A 15,848-nucleotide genomic window follows, 5' to 3' on the forward strand; every position below is an offset into this window, starting at 1 on the left:
GAACCCAGGTCTCCTGCATTGCAGGTGGATTCTTTACTGCCTAAGCCAGCAGACAGTGGAAACACACAGTCTTTTGTTTGAAATGGAAATGCCATTAATTCACAAGGATGCACGTGGAGGAGCAGGTTGGGTTCACAAAGTGGGCCACGAGATCCTGATAGATGGATGATTAAGGCCAGGATGTCCAGTGTGAAATCCATCTCTGCACGCCAACCGAGGGAGGGCTTGCTAGTGGCAGATGCTCAGCCTGTGGGCCTGAAAGGTACCCAGGGAAAAGCAGGAAGAGGACAGGGTTGAGATCTAAAGTTGGGATGCTGGAGAGGCAGGAAGAAAATCCCTTCTTCCAGTGAATGGTTCGATTATTTCACGCTTTCTTTGTAAAATGGTTCTTACTTGGGAGCAGGATACCATACTCGAACTAACTGAAAGCCATGACCAGCACACTGTCTCCTTCATCTCCAAACTGCTCAGATGGACTGGAGAAACACCTTGAAAAGGGAATACTGACCTCCCTGACCCTAGCAAGAAGGCTGGGTGCCACAGCCACACCTGATGTACCCAGTAGGTACTTCCTGTGGGCCTTTTGGTTGCTCCCCTGAGAGTAAGAATTTTAGGTGCTGTAGAAAACAGTATTTCTTACACTCGAATACTTTGGCCATCTGATGTGAAGACCTGCCTCACTGGAAAAGACCCTGCTACTGGGAAATATTGAAGGTGGGAGGAGAGGGGGGGAACAGAGAATGAGATGGTTAGATAGCATTGCTGGCTCAATGAACATGAGTTTGGGCAAACTCCAGGAGATAATGAAGGTCAGGGAAGCCTGGCATGCTGCAGCCCCAGGGGTTGCAAAGAATTGGACATGACTTAGCAACTATACAGCAACAATAAAACTGAAGCATTGGTTTTCTCCTGGTTTTCACTGACCAGATCCTGGGTCATCAGTTTACGTTGTCTGCCTGGAAGTACTGGCGTCCTGCTGGAATTCCATCTCACACATGGTGTTCACCTCACATAGATTCCCAGTGTCACAGGTTTCCACTGGGCAACTTGACAAATAAATCTCTTTGTTCAGCAAAGTTCTGTGCTTAATGGCATTTGCATTTCAGGAAAAGAAACCATAATGTGTTTTGTGTGTTCCTGTTTTTTAATCTGCAGTGGAGCTCTTGAGCATAATCACAGTGGAAGAAGCAATAACTGTCTTGTATCTGACACAGGTGTCTAAACTCAGTGACATACCTAGCTACTAATTGCACCAGTGAATGTGCAAATTAAGGCTAAACACAAGCTCACAGTTGTCTGAACTTCCAAGAAGAAGTCTAATTTATTAAAAAAAAAAAAAAAGGAGGGAGGAATCAACTTTTTATAATGGAAAAGTCGATTTTATTTGATTATCTAAATTAAAGGCACCAAAAGAAATAATCAGATTCTTCCCGGGGAAAACTAGGAAAGCTGCTGTGTTCTATAATGGTTCTAGATGGATTTTAGCTTAAAATTGCTGAGAAAAAAATAGGAAAATAAGTATACCCCAGTGCATCCTTGCTCGGTCATGTCTGTTTGCAGCCCTCCAGGTCCTCCATCCAGGAGATTCTCCAGGCAAGAATATTGGAGGGGGTTGCCGTTTCCTCCTGCAGGGGATCTTTCCAATCCAGGGACTGAACCCATGTCTTCTGCATTGGCAGGCATATTCTTTACCACTGAACCACCAAGGACGCCCCAGGAAACTGGATACCCATATGAAAATATGTGAACATGATGAACTAGCAAAGTCATTTCTTTACATTTTCCATATCCCAGAATCTGAGGACTCACACTGTGACTGCTGCAGGTTGATGCCGATAGGGAAGACAAAGGCTTTGCTTTATTAACTGAAGAAACTCCTGGGAAATCAATGGTCACAAAGCCACCGAAATTCACAACTTGCTTTCACTGGAGACTCAAACAGAGGTATGTTCTGTAAGTTCTGTCATACATAAAATAAAGGCTGTTTTGTTTGCAGTGTTGCTTTTCTTCTCTTTCCTTTTATATATGTTGTAAACACTGAGTATAAAATACACCTGGCTTCCACAGCTGAAGAACTACCATTTTCCAAGAGCAATACCCAACGTGCAGACAGCACTTAAAACCCCAAGCTTTGGAAAACGTTTCCCTCTCCTTTTCTTGCCAAAGCAAAATGGTTGCAGCCTGACATTCCAGCCACTTCCTCCTTCTGATTCCATTTCACATTCCTGGCAAACAACTCAGCTTCTAGCACAGACCTCATCTCCCCAGCGTCTCCCTCACACATGAACACTCTTCACCAACTACTTCAAGAAACATGTTTCAGGCAATGCCACGTGACTGGCCCACACTTGAGTGTGTTATCTGAAACTAGGATAATCACATAATTTACCATCAAAACAGGACACATTTGAGAGTGAATGGTGCTGACATTAATATTTTTCCAGGATGACATACACGTTCTAAATGTTGATAACAAAACCTATGACCAGATTGAAAGTTCTTTACATTTAAGGACTTTGAATAACAAGTCTCTTAGCTTCTACGCATTTACGCTATCCTGTGTGCTTGTATGCAATGTAGCACAGAGTAAATGCTTAATTTGATTCATTATCACCATGCCCTGCACTCTGTAAGCCAGAAACACACGCCAGGCGACGTCAAAGCGCCCTGTTCAGCTGACAGGACTAGCAAACAGGGCTTACAGGAAGGGGTGAGTGGCAAACACCAAGTGGATCATACAAATTTAATCCTTCACTTGATTCCAGGGTAATTTCCCCATCAGCAGCGGAGGGTGTAGAAGAAAAACCTCTCACTCAACAGTTCATGCTCCTCTTGTCTTCGTATTGATATTAATGCCAACAAAATTAGTAATTTGACAATTAGTTCTCCACTTACCTGAGAAGACATGAAAAGGAGAAAGAAAGTATTTTAACTAGATTATAATGTGGCTATGACAAGTCAGGATCCTGTCATGTTATAGCCTTCCAACTTTAACATTTTCATGTCTGCTTGGCAGGTTATTAAAATAAATGAGGGTGCATTGGGCTGCAGCTCCTCTCCTCTAATGGGAGTTGAGGAATTTGCAAGCCACCAATGTAAATTGACCGATCTCAGAGACTGAAAGGATTTAGCTAAAGTGGACAATTAGGATCATTTCTGCACAGCTGAGTGAAATATTCCTTGTTATTTTAATAATTCAGGCCCAGGGTAATTTTCGGAGGCTGAGTTTGTCAAGATAATGTGCCTGTGCTTGTCTGCTTGTCATTTTTAACTCAATCCCACATGTTACAGGTGCAGTCTAGCTTACAAAACAGGAAAATCATTCACTGGAGGATTTGCATATGGAATACAGATACAGCAGGCTGAGGGGAAGCAGATCAGGAGATTGACGGGTCCTGCAGTGTGAGTGTCTCGTGATGGCGTAAACCCTGGCTGATGGATGCTGCCTCGCTTTGGTGATACAATTATGTGTCACTGGGCAATATGCATATGCAAATGTGGACTACGTACAACACCATTTAGCTCGTGTAGTCTACACTGTTTTGGTTAGGAAATGTGTGAAGGCAAGGTATTCCCTTGCGGTAGACTCAATGCTTGCTTTCGGCTCAGCTTTATCTCACCGAGTGATGGAATAATATCTTTAACTGTTGGTAGCCAGACACATTTAGAGAATTATACATGAGTTAAGATCAAGAAATTCTGATACTAGAGAGATCATCAGTGTGTTTCTGCAGATAGAAGCTTGTTTGGCCAGATGATGTGGTCCCAACAGATTAGAACATTACTAGCGATTACAATGACTGGTTTAAAAACCAGAAGTGACCACTGCCATGTGTAAGGCTAGCACTAGATGGAAAGTCACATTAACTTGAAATCTAGAACTCTTAAAATACAATTCTGCTTGAAGATCCACAATTGCCAGCCCTGCACTCTGGCTCCCTTGGGTGATGTCTTTTGGTTGATGAGTGACCTTAGTTCAGGAGTGTTTACACTTCAGTCTCCTCAGGCGTTACACACAATCTGAGCTGGCCTTCATCAGGGCAGCTCAGATTCTGTCTGGTTCATTTTCAGACTTCCATGCAATAATTTATAGGAAAATAGAACTTTACACTAAAAATACCATCAAGAAAAAAAAGTATTAAAATCATTGTTTTTGTAAAAAGAGATTTTGCAATGCCTGTTAACCTAAGAATGAAAACACAGTCAGTGTTACTGGCGAAATATTCCTTAACATAAATTATTGTACTATAGTAATGTGTCTCTGTAACTACCTCAGGAGACTTACTAATACACTTTTAAAAAGAGGTGAGAATATAGCTAATACAATGTGATGTAAGCTGGGGAGATTTAAAACAAGTGAGTCACATCAAACAATTAATTTGCATTGCACAAAAATTCCAACAACTCCATCCATTTCGACGTCCTTGTAACATCAACAGTCTTTGCCCCTGAACTCTCATAGATGTCTTGTCCTTCAGAGACTGTAGATTTGTTGTTGTTTACTCGCTTCGGTTGTGTCCAACATTTTGCGGCCCCGTGGACTATAGCCAGCCAGGCTCCTCTGTCCTTGAGAGTTCCCAGACAAGAACACTGGAGCGGGTTGCCGTTTTCTTCTCCAGGGGATCTTCCTGATGCAGGGATCAAGCCCACGTCTTCTGCCTTGGCAGGTGGATTCTTCGTCAATGAGCCACCTGGAAAGCTCAGACTGTAGACTTCTTCTGCCCTAAATCAAATCTCCTTTTGACTCTGACAAATGTTAAGCCCTCAAGTTGTGCTTCTAGTGCATCACCCAGCGTGAACCCCATGTTCAAGAGGACAGAGGAATCTTCCACTTGCGTCTCATCACCCTTCAGCTGAGGCGCTGAAGCGGGAGGAGAAAGCATGTTTCCAGTGGTGCTTTTTAATCCTCTCCAATGCAAAATTTCCAAGCACAAGAGTGAGATGTGGGAAAGGCCACTCTACTGATCTGTTGACGGAGGAATTCCACATACTGAACCAGGAGCAAACAAGAGCAGAGGAAGGCCACCCAGCACACCGCTGGCAGGCCCCACTCCACACCATCCCCGGAACCGCCCCGTCACCCAGACCCCAGCGGACGCCTCACCGCCCACAGCCCAGACACACAGTTTAGTGTCTTATCATGAGACTAGAGACTTCTGGGTGAACCAGGTGGAAGCAAAAGTGTAATGGACAGGCTTCAGCAGGCTTGCTTCTCATTCAAACCCTGAGCAGACTGAGGGAACTCCCTGGGGCATCTCCACGTTCACAATTCCTCCCATGGCGTGGCTCTGCCCTCTCAGGCTGCATCTCTTCCCGGCTGTGTTCAGATGATGGAGGGTGAGCTGGGACTGTTAGGGGCCAGGCCCCAAAAGTGCACGAATGACCCATTGCCCCAGCGCGACTGAAAGGGTGTCTGGGAAACAAAGCGTCCCCGAGGGCCCAGAAGGTTGGTGAACATCTAGCTGGTGTCTGTCACATGGACCAATATGGTGGAAAACAATGACATTTCAGAACTGAACACCAGCCATGGTGGTGAATGGGGAAATTAACAAGAACACAGAGCCGTGTATTAAAATGCACGCAGCCAACACACGCGGTGACTCCTGACACCCCACCCAAGCGAGCTGTCCACAGATGGTCTGTAAGCAGCCTCATGGATGGTTTGGTGGCATCGTGAAAAAGCAGCACGCTTAAATAAAAGCTTTGGAATTTCAAGAATTTACTTCAATGCCTCTTTTCAGGTGCTTCTTCACTTGGCAAACCACCGTAACTGACTGTTGTTATTTATTCTCCACATCATCGCTTTCTACAGGAAGGGGGCTTGGCACATCAGGTGTGTAACATATATCATATATTTGGATCACTACAGCCCCTAGCATCTGGGTAAGACCATTAGTGTAATAGATGCTCAAATTTAGAGTGCATTAAGTTAGAGTATTAGGCTGTAGTGGGTGATCAATAAGTGCGTAAAAGTGAATTACAATTGATTAGGAGAAGTCTGGCACTATCATCTCTGTAAGTTTAATAATTAAAACGTGTTGCACTACTTTGTATTTGGTCAGCTGTGACATAGGTGATGGGCCTCGTGGAAATAAATATGTTTTGCAAACCGCCCTGGATTGAATAGAATTACCACGATTACAGTTAACTATGATTGTAGTTAACCAATGTTGTGATTATTTATGACTTTCTCTTCAATTAAACAAACTCCCACTGGGAGTCTTCTCTTTTTAATTTGTTGGAAAGAACTAAATATTCCTTCTGATTTGAAAATGTATAGTAAATTGGAGCCATCGCTTTCAATGTTCGCCTGTCCAGGGAGGTGGACGAGCATCTCAGTGAAAAGAAGGAAATGAAAGAACCAGTCTGTGATCACCAATCACTTTAGAGTCTGGCCTAATTGTCTCACATTGGTTTCCTTTTTCCTCTGGTCCCCAAAACAGCACTAGTTTATGACTGAGAAATGCACATCATACACAAAATAATCTTTCCCTTAATGTATTTTATGCAAGTGTTGTGTTAATAAATGCTATACAGCAGAGGATTCAGTTATACGTATAAACGCATTTCTTTTCATATTCTTTTCCATTACAGTTCATCACAGGGTACTGAATATAATTCCCTGTGCGGAGATCAGTCCTGGGTGTTCACTGCAAGGACTGATGTTGAAGCTGAAACTCCAATACATTGGCCACTTGATGCAAAGAACTGAGTCGTTTGAAAAGACCCTGGGATAAGGAAGCTGTGGTACATATACACCATGGAATATTACTCAGCCATTAAAAAGAATTCATTTGAATCAGTTCTAATGAGATGGATGAAACTGGAGCCCATTATACAGAGTGAAGTAAGCCAGAAAGATAAAGAACATTACAGTATACTAACACATATATATGGAATTTAGAAAGATGGTAACGATAACCCTATATGCAAAACAGAAAAAGAGACTCAGTTGTACAGAACAGACTTTTGGACTCTGTGGGAGAAGGCGAGGGTGGGATGTTTCGAGAGAACAGCATCGAAACATGTATATTATCTAGGGTGAAACAGATCACCAGCCCAGTTTGGATGCATGAGACAAGTGCTTGGGCCTGGTGCACTGGGAAGACCCAGAGGAATTGGGTGGAGAGGGAGGTGGGAGGGGGGATCGGGATGGGGAATACATGTAACTCCATGACTGATTCATGTCAATGTATGACAAAACCCACTACAATATTGTAAAGTAATTAGCCTCCAACTAATAAAAATAAATGAAAAAAAATTAAAAAAAAATAAATAAAGACCCTGATGCTAGGAAAGATTGAAGGTAAAAGGAGAAGGGGGATGCAGAGGTTGAGATCGTTAGGTAGCATTACCTACTCAATGGACATGAATCTGAGCAAACTCTGGGAGAGAGTGAAGGACAGGCCAGCCTGGCGTGCTGCAGTTCGTGGGGTCTCACAGAGTCAGACACGACTGAGCGACTGAACTGAACTGAACTGAACTGCTCTATACAGCAGGACCTTGTTGTTTATCTGTCCTGTATATAACAGTTTGCATCTGCTAATCCCAACTCTGATCTGTCACTCCCCCACGGAAAAAGTATTTTTTAAGTTTTTTCGAAATGACACTTTCAATTAAGATCTTCAAAGGAACTCTGGTAGTATACTACCTAGTGATGCTCAAGTGTCTTTGTGTGTGGATATCTACCTAAGTCAGAGTGCTGCTGGCCTTCTCATGGTTACCGCTGACTTCCCTGGCCCTCGCTGGTGGAGGGGCTGGTAACTAGCACTTGTGTTCTACGTGCAAAGTCGCTTCAGTCCTGTCTGAGTCTCTGTGACCCCATGGACCGTAGCCCACCAGGCTCCTCTGTCCTTGGAATTTTCCAGGCAAGAATACTGGAGTGGGTTGTCACTTCCTCCAGGGGAACTTCCCAACCCAGGGATGGAACCCATGCCTCCTGCATCTCCTACATTAGCAGGCAAAATCTTTACCTTTGTGCCACTTGGGAGGCCCTGGTAACTAGCATGAGACACAAAATCATGACAACGCATTTCCTTGTCTCACCACATACTCCAAAATATATTTTATATTTGCAAGCAAAAGTCTTGCAACCATATAGAAACTGCAAAACTAACTCTGAAATATGTTTTAAGTTTCCTTAGATTAAAATCTTAATAGCACCTTTGTTAATATTAGACTACCCAGGTTCTGAGGATCTTACAAGCTGAATTTGACATTCTCTTTATGTATCCACCACTCAGCTAGGCAGCTTTTCCTCTTCACACTACACTGACATAAAGGTAGAAAAAACATCATAAACAACAAGATGGCTCGGGGATGGAGGTCCATGCTAATCAGTTTTCTCCTCTTGTTTGAGTTTGCTGTCTTCACTTTGTGTTGGTTTAAGGGAGGAAACTTGGTATTCAAGGCAAATACTTATCAGAACACAATTTATTCAGAATGGCTTTCAAATGTAGGTTCAGAATATTTGCCTGAATAATCACTCAAGCTAAAATACAGAGGAGCTTAAATTTTTTCCTCTACTTATGACGAACTTAATTCTGGCATTTTCAAATACATTTTAATTAAAATTATATCTGGTATGTTTCATTTGTGTATCTAGGTTTTCTTCCACGGTGTATCTTATTTAAAACTTAACCTTTAAGGTTTTTGGCATAATTCTCAGCCCTCTGGCATGCACAGTCAGCCTTGCAGCCTCAGACAGCAGCCTTTCAGCCACTGTCCACACTGGAGCTGTTCAAATGAACACACTCTAGACACTCATGCTCACCTAACCCTCTGCGGCCAAAGCAGAAACCTGTGAACATAACGGCGCCATCTGATTCTTCAGTTAAATTGGATTAGATGTGATAAAAAGCAGCCCTTGGACAGGCAGGGGAACTATTTTCCTCTCTTAACCCCCAATCTCTTAAAAACACTAGTCATTCTCATTTAATCTTTCCTCTGACCACAGAGCACCATGTGGTGAGTATTCAGCATGCAAAAGAAAAACAAACAAACAAACAAAAGCATCGTCCCAATGCTCAATCAGTTTTCAGGTAAATTCTAACATTTATCAATAAAGGAAATGTCTCTTTTCTGAGAAAAGCAGAAGTGCTTCAAGATATTTGATGATGGTATTGATCTGCGTTTTGCTGTGTGTGTAGGATTTGGACAGGGAGAGTTGGAGGTAGGGTAGCTATGGGAAGCCTGGGGCCATTTTTGGGAGACACACATACCATGTGACTTTACCTGAATGAATGTAGAGGAGAAGTGGGTATCACTTATGAATATTTAGTGAAGGAAAAACCATGGAGAGACTTGAATACCAGGATAAGAGTTTTAGAATTATCTGGTAGGCAATATGCTGCTGTTACACGTTTTTTAGCAAGAAAAAAATATAATTATTTGCATGTTTTAGAAATTTTAATGCTCAAAAATCCCCTCAGTTCTAAGTGAAGAGAAGGGGAATATGGGGCAACTTAGAAAGCAATCCTGTTATCAATGTTGCCATTTTTGTTTTTGTCAGAATTCGTGGAATGAGGGCTACCAGTGGCTTGGAGACAGTGACAACACATGGAAATGAATCAAGCAGGGAAACTTGTCCATCAGGCCTTGGTGATGAAGAGCGGAGTCTGGCCGGGGGTGCGATTGGCCACACCCCACTGACCTGAGCTCTGTCTGTGCTTCCACGTGCAAACAATCACTGTACAGTTTCACCCACTTTAGCCATCTTATATTAAAAATTCAGAGTAGAGGAAAGTCACAAAAAAGATATGAGGAAACTAAACGGGATGGATTGCTCCCACTGCCCACTGAGTGAGTCACAGTGAAAGACAAGGAACCTATGCCTGAAGCTCCTGGAGTGTGTCCTTCTGTGGATGCACTACGGGAGGACTGTGCTCTGCATGCAGCACCGTGTGGGAGTACTGTGCTCCATGGCAGCACCCCTACAAGAGTACTGTGTGCAGCACCCCTGTGGGAGTACTGTGTTCTGTGTGCAGCACTCTGCAGGGGGACTGTGCTCTGTGTGCAGCACCCTGTGAGGGGACTGTGCACTGCATGCAGCACATTGTGGGAGTACTGTGCTCTGTGTGCAGCACCCCTGTGAGAGTACTGTGTGCAGCACCCCTGTGGGAGTACTGTGCTCTGTGTGCAGCCCCCTGTGGGAGTACTGTGCTCTGTGTGCAGCCCCCTGTGGGAGTACTGTGCTCTGTGTGCAGCCCCCTGTGGGAGTACTGTGCTCTGTGTGCAGCACTCTGCAGGGGGACTGTGCTCTGTGTGCAGCACCCTATGAGGGGACTGTGCGCTGCATGCAGCACATTGTGGGAGTACTGTGCTCTATGGCAGCACCCCTGTGAGAGTACTGTGTGCAGCACCCCTGTGGGAGTACTGTGCTCTGTGTGCAGCCCCCTGTGGGAGTACTGTGCTCTGTGTGCAGCACCCCGTGGGAGTACTGTGTTTTGTGTGCAGCACCCTGTGGGAGTACTGTGCTCTGTGTGCAGCACCCTGTGGGAGTACTGTGTTCTGTGTGCAGCACCCTGTGAGAACACTATACTCCATATCCAGCACTCCTGTGGGAGTACCATGTTCCATGTGCAGCACCCCTTGTGTGTACTGTGCTCTGTGTGAAGCACCCTATAAGAACGCTGTACTCCCTGTCCAGCACCCCTCTAGGAGTACTGTGCTCTGCGTGCAGCACCACTGCAGATGCAGGTGTATCATACTTCATGTGTGTATCATACTCTATTAACTGGGCCCTGCATAGAGCATCTGATTTTCAAGCCACCTATAAGGATAAAGCATGCTTTTTCCTCTTTCAGGGATAAAATAATCAAAACACAATGGCTTTATCTGGAGTATAAGAGTGCTAGTATTTCCACCTTCATCTTGCCCCTGCCCCAAAGGCCGCCAGCTTTTCAACAATAACCGTTCTGGGTTGTGTTACTAGTGGGCAGGTAGAGAGGAGCCTGCAGAGAGGAGCCTGGTGTGGCTTTGAGGACTTCTAGCTGCACAGAGGTCTTCATGCATAGCTCCATCTCCCCATTCTGTGCCTGGAACACCTCATCACAGTGGTTTCTGCTTCTGTTAGCCCAAACCTTCTGTGCTAACACTGAATAGAAAATCTGGTAACAGAACAATTCTAAAGTGAAAAGTATGGAGCAAGAGAAAAAAATGTACCTTTTTATTATTTTAAAAACAGTGACAAGAGTGTCTGTATCGTGAGTCATCAGGGGAAAACTCAACTAATACATCAAAACCTCAGAGGCACGGATGCCTCAGAAATGTCGCCTTCTTCTTCGAATCCTGTCTTGTCAACTGGTCAGAAGGTTTCAGTGTTTCAACAACCTCGCGGCTAATCTGACATTGATATAAAACTTGCCATTTACATGGAAATGCCAGCCCTCACCCAGGACCTGATGTGGCTTCTCTGTGCAGGGAGCAGCCTTCGCATAACTTTGCAGAAATGGAAAGAATAGCACGTGTGCTTCATGTAAAGTAGCTTTAAAACAGAGGGGGCTGTTGATGGAGGGGTTAAGATGACAATATGTGACTAAGTAGCCAAAGTTGTATTAATAAAGTTAATCTTCAGGTGACCGGAAAGAGTCCTTGAACCAAGAAAGCCTAGCTAAAGACCATGATAGACAGCGCTCTTGGTCTCTTTCCATCAACTAGCAGAGAGGGATCTCTTCAGAGGCGGGGCAGATGAAGAGCTAAAACCTGGTGCTTGGCTCCTCCGTGACTCTCTTGTAAGGCGTCTGCTCATAAAACCCACGCCCTCCTAGGCTGTGATGTTCATTAAGGTGGAAAATAAGATAAGGGGAATAGCAATAAAACCCGGGAAATAAAACTACCTGGAGTAGCTTATTGGGATCACAACATATGTGTTGGGCATCAGAGTCAGGGACAGGCTGCCTGCTCTGAGACACACCTCAGGGCTAAACCACCCAGGATGAGGCTGATCTGGGTACATGGGTTAGCCTCCTGCTTGTCATCATCATGTGTGCATTTGGGGACATCTTAAGCTTTTATAACAGCAATAATCTTCCAGCTTTCTCTTCCATAACTCCTGACCCCTCCTTAATCATTCAGAAGCATTCCTGTGGCCTGGACAAGAAGTAGGCTGTTTGGGCAGAAATGCAAAGAGGTTTTACCAGGTAATACTGCTTTAGTTTCCTTTTTTTTTTTTTAAACTGGCTTTTGAGAATCAGAAGAGATGAGCTTCAGGACAGCAGGATAAGGTAAGCAGAGCAAGGTGGGTAACGGTGGGTGTGGATCAGAGCCAGGAAGGTCAGAGGGCAGAGGGGGCGTGGGGGGCCACAGAGAGAGGCTCTGCTCCTGGGAGGGGAGGCAGGGTCGATGCGGAGTGACCTCTGCACTCAGGCGCTGTGACTCGTGGTCTGAGGAGGCGGTGGAACTAGTCAGACTTGACACTCACCACCCAGGCCCCCGGGTTCTGCTCCTCAACACCCGCCCATTCAATGTGCTCCACCATCTACCAGGGCCTCCAAGCCTGAGGACCTCACACACCGTCCCGTGTGGACGCTGCTTCGTGAAGAGACCCAGGCATCGGCAGGGCCCCCCATTCCCTGACACACACACAGCACGACTGGGATAATAACGGGAAAAGAAGCAGGCTAAGTGGCATGCTTAGTAAAGCCAGTGTTCCGATGTTTCATAAAAGGGAGTGTTTATTCCCATCTGCTTATAATGGTGATCCTCATTTTAGAGCCTATAGATGATATCATGCTTCCAGGCTCTTTTAAATGTTTCAACAGCTGAATTACTGTTCAGTTACTATTCCTATTCCACAGATGCAGCAACTGAGATTCAGAGAGGCTGGGGGACATAGTCAGTTATGAGTTTCTTCGATTTCACTGAGTAAGAAAATATTATTGAAAATGGTGGTGGGGGGAGGGAAATGGTGAAAATACACACATAGATGTCTGGGGAAGGAGTCAGAAGTGTGCTTGGGGATCAGCCAAACTTGATCAGATGTCTGGGAAAGGAGTCAGGAGTGTGCTTGGGGATCAGCCAAACTTGATCAATGGGTCAGGATGGAGCACGGTCCTAAGAAACAGGTCTGCTTACCTATCAGAGGCTCCTGGAGCCCCGGACTGTGGACCACAATGAGAACTTTGTATCCCCAACATGATGGAGTAAGAACAGCCAACGGGGCCTCAGAGAGCGTATAATTCCAGCCTCTCTCAATCCGTCTAGTGTCTCCATGGACCGTCTCTTAGCAGACAGACAGAGGAACAGGAGAGGGGGAATAGGTTGCCACTACAGACATGGTGCTCAGCTTCATGGGCCTTGGACACCGGCATACCTGAGGAACCCCACGCTGGCCCACTGCAAGGATGACGGGTGCAAAGGGCAGTGACCAAGCGATGTCCACTATGCTGATGATCTCAGTAACGCACGTGCATTCCAAAGGGTGAGAAGCAGACTCTGGAGATTTAGGGAGCCATATCTTAGATAAAGCGTCATGGGTCCAGTGGGCAGAGTCATGCCAGCATAGTCCCTCCAAAGTAAAATAAAATGATGATATCTTCCTTTCCCTAGTACAAAGAAGAGCAATGCATGGGAAGCCCTTACATTGGGTGACATAGAAGGTTGACAGAGTGTGCCCGGGTCAAAAGTGGTGTTTTCAGAAGGCCATGCTTCAGATCAAGCAGCCCTTCCATTTTGACCCCATGATACAGCAGATACTATGGATTAGAGACATTGGTAGTGGGGAAAATGAAGGTGAAGCTTATGAAAAGCCCCGCTGGGAGAATAAAAATGTGGACCTGATATTCTGAAAAAGAGCTGCAGCATCTGCAATAGAGAACCATATGCCTCTCGAGAGAGAGTTCCTGCCCTGTTACGGGCTCTGGCACATGGAACAGTAGACCATGGTGTAGAATGAAGCTATGAATCCAGCCCACCCCCTGTAAGAAGCCATCTGTCAGCCCTCCAAATCACAAGACCACATGGATGTCACAACAATCTGTTGTAAGATAAGAACGGAACATCTGGGACTGAGCAAAGCGTGATGAGAAGGCATGAGTGAGCTGCGTGACCACATAGGCTGGAACAAGCTGCCGCCCACCGCGACTGCAGCATCACCTGCCCCCAGCTCTTCCTGCAGCTCTGGAGGGGGCTCCATGTTATCAGCTGAAGGACAGGCTAGGTGGGATACAGACACAGATGAAAGGGAATGGCAGCCTCAGTAGGGACATCTGAGGATGTCCATGACACCAGCAAAGGAAGAAAGTCTCCCCAGAGGGCATAACCCCTCATGATGATGTACCTGGCCACCTACTCTGTGTGAAAAGAGAAGTAGACCAAAGTGAGAATGTACACATATTTCTAGACAATTGCCAGTATCCTGGCCAGTTGATTAGGGACCTGGAATAAAAGTTAAAAAAAAGAACTGAGGTATTACAGGCAAGGAGCTCTTTAAGGGAAATAGATGCATATAAAGGAGTAGGAACAAGGTGTGATGATATTTGGATCAGAGGCTAACGCCCACTAGAAGGCATGGAAGTCTTTCAGTCACCATGAAAGAAACACTGAACAAGCAAACAGACAAAATAATTCTGCCAATCAACATTAACCAGGCATCATCCTTGCCCAACAGGGAATTTGCATAATAGGCATATGAATAGAGTGAATGATGATAGGTGACTTGAAGGTATACCTGGTCACAGCATGGAATAGCGCTTATCAAAGCTTCGCATTCAAGGTAAAAAGACCAATATTGAGCCTCCCAAGTATGACTCGATCCCTTGAGGAGACCAACCAGTCACAGTATAATATTGGCAGAGAGACATCATTAAACCATTCAGCAATGGCCAGGGGTTTGTCCTCACAGAAATAGCTATTAAGGGCATGAATTTGTCTTTCCAATCAGCAGAGCCTCAATCAGCCCCACTCCCCAAGTACTGAATCCCACAAAACAAGGAATCTGACCACACTTCACAACACAGCAATGTGGCAGGGAGCCTGGGACCGCAGAATCTGGTGGGATTTTCATACACCAAGCCTTTCAGGAGCAGCCCGGCTCTTGTGATTCTGGAATGGCTCTGCCTGTCCTCAGCTCATGCTACTGCTATGTCCTGCTCCACAGAAAGACACTTGCTGCTTGAAGGATGGTCACTTTCATCACAAGGAACGGGGGTTACATTTCTTTCTTCTTTGTTGTTGGGAAAAAATGTTTAATCATCTTAGTTTATGAAAAAATACATTATAGTATGATAAATGCAGGATTAAAGTTAAAAGTGTCCTCTAGGAGAAGGACTGCCAAGAGATCAAAGCAATCAATCCCAAGGGAAATCAACCCTGAATATTCTTTGGGAGGACTAATGCTGAAGCTCCAATACTTTGGCCACCTGGTGCAAAGAACCAACTCATTGGAAAAGACCCTGATGCTGGGAAAGACTGAAGGCAGGAAGAGAAGGGGATGACAGAGGATGAGATGGTTGGATGGCACAACCAACTCAATGGACATGAGTTTGAGCAAGCTCTGGGAGATGGTGAAGGACAGGGAGGCCTGGTGTGCTGCAGTCCATAGGGTCGCAAAGAGTCGGACACGACTGGGCAACAGGCAAACAACAAGGAGATGGACTTTCAAATGTACCACCCATCGCGGTCACCAGAGGGTTTATTTTGGGCCCAGTTCTGAGTTTCTGATCTGTAATTTCTGGAGTAGGGCTCAGTAATTCACATCTGTCATGCATTCCTGGTGGTGGTGATGACACTGTCGCTTGAGCACCATACTTTGAGAGCCGCTGACCTAAGAGATGTTGTAAGGATACCTTCGTGACTTGCACTGAATTGATATGATCATATAATTTTTCTTTCTTAGCCTATTAATGGAT

Source organism: Odocoileus virginianus, chromosome 14 (genome assembly GCF_023699985.2).
Source record: "Odocoileus virginianus isolate 20LAN1187 ecotype Illinois chromosome 14, Ovbor_1.2, whole genome shotgun sequence".
NCBI classification, from domain to species: Eukaryota; Metazoa; Chordata; class Mammalia; order Artiodactyla; family Cervidae; genus Odocoileus; species Odocoileus virginianus.